We start from the raw sequence: 6,000 nt of genomic DNA on the forward strand, positions 1-6,000 counted from the left end.
GACGGCTGGGTGAGTGGGCCTGGTTTTCAGTGAGAGTATAAAGGCTGGGTGAGTGGGTGTGGTTATTCAGTGAGAGAAGGTTGGGTGAGTGGGTGTGGTTATTCAGTGAGAGTATGAGGGCTGGGTGAGTGGGTGTGGTTATTCAGTGAGAGTATGACGGCTGGGTGAGTGGGTGTCGTTATTCAGTGAGAGTATGAAGGCTGGGTGAGTGGGTGTGGTTATTCAGTGAGAGTATGAAGGCTGGGTGAGTGGGTGTGGTTATTCAGTGAGAGTATGACGGCTGGGTGAGTGGGTGTGGTTATTCAGTGAGAGTATGACGGCTGGGTGAGTGGGTGTGGTTATTCAGTGAGAGTATGAAGGCTGGGTGAGTGGGTGTGGTTATTCAGTGAGAGTATGAGGGCTGGGTGAGTGGGTGTGGTTATTCAGTGAGAGTATGAGGGCTGGGTGAGTGGGTGTGGTTATTCAGTGAGAGTATGACGGCTGGGTGAGTGGGTGTGGTTATTCAGTGAAAGTATGACGGCTGGGTGAGTGGGCGTGGTTATTCAATATGAAGGCTGCGTGAGTGGGCATGGTTATTCAATATGAAGGCTGGGTGAGTGGGCGTGGTTATTCAGTATGAAGGCTGGGTGAGTGGGCGTGGTTATTCAGTATGAAGGTTGGGTGAGTGGGCGTGGTTATTCAGTATGAAGGCTGGGTGAGTGGGCGTGGTTATTCAATATGAAGGCTGGGTGAGTGGGCGTGGTTATTCAGTATGAAAGCTGGGTGAGTGGGCGTGGTTATTCAGTGAAAGTATGAAAGCGGCGAAAGTGGGCGTGGTTTATGGTAAACTCTAAAAAGGTGGGTAAAAACAATTGAAAAAGATGAGTAAATGCCATTTCATACTTAAAAAGTTATTTAAATGGGATTTACCCTCCATTATTTCCTTGCATTTCAAAGATCTGCCTCCACATGCTGATTTACTTCGGTCCAGCTTTGAACTGGTGCATTAAAAATGATTGGTTACTGAGATTATAATAATAAATTATTGAACAATAATGTTTAATTTATGTAGCACAGTCAAAAGTGCAATATAACAGATCATAGAAATGAAAGAATAAAACATAAGTTAGAAAAACAGGACTAGTGTTAAACGAGTTTGAAATATTAATTTAAAGGACAGGCATCCAGACTTTTAGGTCAGAGACACATGCTGTTGGTTCTTTAGGTAAAGGAGAAGTGGTAGAATTAGTGTTTACACACATCTGAACATCAGTATTTTCAGTCATGATAGCTGAGACTATGGACATGCTTGATTTTGCTTAGGCGTAGCATGTATATTATAAAAAGGCGAATGGACCGAGAACTGAACCTTGAGGCACCCCTTGAGATTTTAAGCCAGGTTTAGGCTGTAACCTGGAATTCTGTTAAGCAAATGTAATTGTTGGATAAATGGATCTAGGAAACAAATTTCCTCCGGTATCCAGGCAACATTATTGCCTGAACATGAAGCAACACCAGAATCAGCTTGAGAAAAGAAGCATGCCATTCACTTTCTTCCAGCAAAGCAAATCACCACAGTGACTAGACAGGATTGCACAGTAAAGCCATCTGTGTTGAATTAAGTGCTGGACACAAATGGACAGAATAAGAGTGAATTCAGCACTGGGGATTTTACTGTGCGTACCTTCCACTACCTCCTTCCCACAATGCAGTAGCAAACCACTTAACTGCGTTATTTCCTATGACTCTCTTGAGACACATAAATCTCACACCATGCTGGACTAAAAGGAAGGCGTGCTAACTGTAGCTGCATTTCTCTTTTTCTTACCCCTCCATCCTTCTCATCCAGTCTGACTTATGCTGTCTTCTTTGCTGCACCTAATAATGCTGTTAGAGGGCCTGCATGCATATGTGTGCTCCATGAAAGACAAAAGCTTATGAGGTCTTCATGGCGATGGCCATAAAGGCAGTCTTCTGTCTCGCCCCTCGACTGTATTTCAATCTGTCCCACCCATGAGGCCTGTGGGTTTTGCGGGGAACGACTCTAAGCGACAGAGATTGAATGAGACAGGCCGAGCCTGGTGCTCATGTTTGATGGGCCCATCCACTGCTAGCTAGATCATCAAATTCAAATATTCGAACATTCATTTGATGCCTGCCACGCAGGCTCGGGCTCATGGTTGAAGACATAAAATATGTAGCCTGCTGATTTTTTTATAGATCAGTGCAGTGTGTTGCGTTGAATATTGCACTGGTTGATTCCTGCCAGACGGATAATAAAAAGTGTGGGAAATCTCTGATTGAGACTGAAAGAAAGGTTTCAAAGTTGCTTTGAAGGCCATGTAGGTCCAAAGTGCATAGGGTGCATTTCCACTGCGGGAACTTTTAAGAGGGGCCAATATCCTGAGCCATAGTTCGGGGGATCTTCAAAGTTCCGACTCCATAGTCGCTACTTTTCTGCAGACCAAGAACTGTTGGTGCGGAGCTTGCCACGCAATTTCAGACAGGTCCAGTGCTTCACAGAACCCTCCTATTTCCAATTTTTACAAACCTAGAGGAACAAGCTGTGGTGAATACAGGCAGAGCAACTTCCAGCAGTTGCACCAAGAGTCCACCAAAAGATTAGAGGAACTGAAAATGGATTCCACTGTTAGTTCCTAATTATGGTGGTAGTTAATCTAAAGTGTACGGCCTTCGGTTCAGCTCCTGAAGTCCTAACCAAAGGGAGAACTTGTCTGGCTGTATCTGCCTAGAAACCAAAATCTTGATTTGACAATTTTCCATTGGGTGTTTCAGGATGTAAACCCTATTGTTTGCAACCAAAACCTAAAATGAAGTAAGAGTACTACTATATTGGCACCATTTAAATGCAGCAAGCACTACTATTCTATTCAGTTTAAATGCACTACAAATTACAAACATATATGCACAGTTGCCAGAAATCAGGGCTTCTCTGGAGGCCTTCAGCGCTCCCCTTTGGGGAGAACCTTGGCGAAAAACACTTCTATAAATGAATAAATCAGCAACAGAAAAGCACCCGAAATAGTAAAACCTGATGGACGTGCCGAGAGAATCCTGCAGAAGACGTCTGATATAAAACCAATATGAAAAGACATTACATTACTCACTACATTAAGGATCACACATGGCTTAAGCCTAGTTTGAAAAGATTAAAGAGGATTTTCAGTGGCGAATCCCCACTGACAGCAAAGTTCAATAATGAAGTTGCCTTTGTATCCAGAAAGCCGTCCCTTCAAAAAGGAGCCAAAATCATCATCATCTTCATCATCATCCGGCGAGGAACCCTACCGACTGTGCCTGGCACTCGGCCGATGATGCGGCCAGGCCTGTGTTGATTTGGTGCAAAGTAATTACTCTCATCATGGGGGCCAGATGAAATGGTAATTGCACTCAGCTTTACGAGCACAGAGGGCTAATGAAAAGAACACATCTGCTCTCCCTCTGCACCAGAGCCATTACAGCAGAGAGCATTCCTCTGCTGGAAAAGCCTGTATGTGGTGACTTTTACTGATCCACGTACAATAGATACAACTAATTAAGAGAGAAAATGTCAGCGTGTAGATGTGTAATGGTTTGGGTTAAGCTTTGTGTTAGCATCATTAGTGTTTATGTGTGTTTGTGTACAAATACAGTGGGGAAAATGAGTATAAAACATGGTAAGATATTTCCAACACAGCTATTCACATGAAATTAAGACCAGACATTGGTATTAAAGCAGCATTGTGCGAGGATTTCAATTTTACACCATTGTTTTAAATACAAACCATGCTTCTAGCACCCCCTCATGGACAGCTGTACACATGCATTTGTTGGCGAGCTGAAGGATACAGACTCCAAGTTCAAGTCGCGTGCGTACGTCACGAAGGCATATGGACGCTACAGATTACACTTACGGTTTTCGTTGTTACTATGTGTAAATAACCAAAATCAATCTTTAACGTCCTGGATGTTATTACATGAGGTTGCAAACTTTCAAGGTTTATTTGGCATAAGATTGACAAAGACTGACCAAACCTTTTGGTGTGAGATAAATTTAATTTCTTTGCATGAGGTTAGATGACTTTTGGCATCCAGAAAAACTGCAAAACTCTGTGAGACAAGGACGACACAGATAAGGTTACAGCCTTCCTCGTGATCTTTCATAAATAACACTGGCAGGGATGAACACTGCTGTCGGATTTTCGTTGTTTTCCTGTTAGACACGAGACTATCTCTTTTAGCTCTCGTCAACAAGTAAAAGTCATTTGAGATTTACTCTTGTCCAGTCTCTTGCTCGGTCACTCTCTTTTTTTCTTTTCCTCGCTTTTATTGACAACGTCTTCTTCAGCCTCTTCGCAGCCTCTGCCATGATGTCCATGATGGGAATACCGAGCTTCTTCTTATAGATAGCTGAAGACCCTGTTTGTTGTTCTGTGACATGGTGCCATAAAGCGCTATGCAGTCCTCATGAGAGGTCTCATGCTGCTCCTCCAAAGTCACATAGTGCTATAGCAGGCATTCCCAGGCCAGAGTGACAATCACAGAGATGCCATTCTCACTATTATAAGTCAGTGTCAAATTATTTTGATGTTGTTTTTTTGATGCAAAATTGTTACATAATTTTGCTTTAAATTAATAAAACAACATCATTAAAGAAATTGTACCACGCTAATCCATAAGAAAGTGGATAAAACAGAAAAAAAGCATTAAACACAGTAAATAAAGCAGCCTATTCCATGAATTAGATCTCCTAAATGTGCTAATTAGATTCAGTTCATGTTGGTAGATTAGTACCTCCACTGGTTAAAGAAGTGGTACCCACCTCTGAACACAAGTAAACAAATTACCTGTCACCAAGCTGTCTTGCAAGAAACATACCATGATGAGTAGAAGCAGAGAGCTCTCTCAAGACCCTCAGAACAAGTTAGTTGAGCAGCATAGCAATGGCACTGGTTACCAATGATTTCCAAGCTCCTAAATCTTCATATAAGAACCACTGGGGCAATTATCCACAAGCAAAAGGAACATCACTCGGCCATCAACCAAACACACACAGGAGATCCTCAAAAGATTTTCATCCAGGCAGTCAGAAGTCTGGTCAGAAGTGTAGCCAAGGAGCCAAGGACCACTCAAAAAAAGCTTCAGAAACATCTGGAAGCAGCAGGTGCAGAGGTCACAGAGAAAAGAATAGGCCTTAGTTTCCATTCGTGATCACCCTGGAAGACTCGATTACTGAAGAAAAGGCATGTTGAAGCTTGTTTGAAGTTTGCTAGAGAATGTTTGGAGAAGCCTGTAGATTGCTGGGAGAATGTAGTCAGACAAGACAAAAATGGTTTGCCAACAATATGACAAATGTAGCTGTAACTGAAGTTTGGAGAGAGGAACATGCCTGAAACCCCTCCTTCTTCCAATCTAACACCCTATAAATTCACCCCCTTTACCTTCCGTTCCCATGATGAAGCGTTCACAATCCCCACTGCCACCCCATTTCCTCCCTGTTCCTCAGTCCTACATCAGTCCTGGTACAGCTATGAGGGGGTCCGGCCTTCTAGCGACAGGCTGAAGCTGCCCAGAATTCCAGTCCAAGTTCTCAGAGTTCTCCCCCCTCCCTCAATCAGTCTTCCCTCATACTACCACCACCATGTTGAAGGCATGGTCTGAACTCACAAAGGCACGTTTGGAGGAGGAACAGCCCTGCATATGACCCTACCTACAGTGAAGGTCGGAGGTGCAAGCCTCATGGTCAGGGCTGTTTTTCTTCTCATGGAACCCGTGGAATCCAACTTAAGAAGCTGAATGAAGCCAGGTTCTGGGAAATTCTTGAGAATAATCTGTTGCTGTTCATGAGGATGATGAGGATGTAGGTGGACCTTCCAGCCGGAAGACAATACAAAACATACTGCAAAGGAGACTCTCAATTGGTTCCATAGGAAGAACATGAAAGTGTTGGAATGGCCCAGTCAATCAGCAGACTTAAACACAATAGAAAATGTGTGAAAGGAACTGAAGATCAAGATTCAT

Source organism: Colossoma macropomum, unplaced genomic scaffold (assembly GCF_904425465.1).
Source record: "Colossoma macropomum unplaced genomic scaffold, Colossoma_macropomum, whole genome shotgun sequence".
Lineage (NCBI taxonomy): Eukaryota > Metazoa > Chordata > Actinopteri > Characiformes > Serrasalmidae > Colossoma > Colossoma macropomum.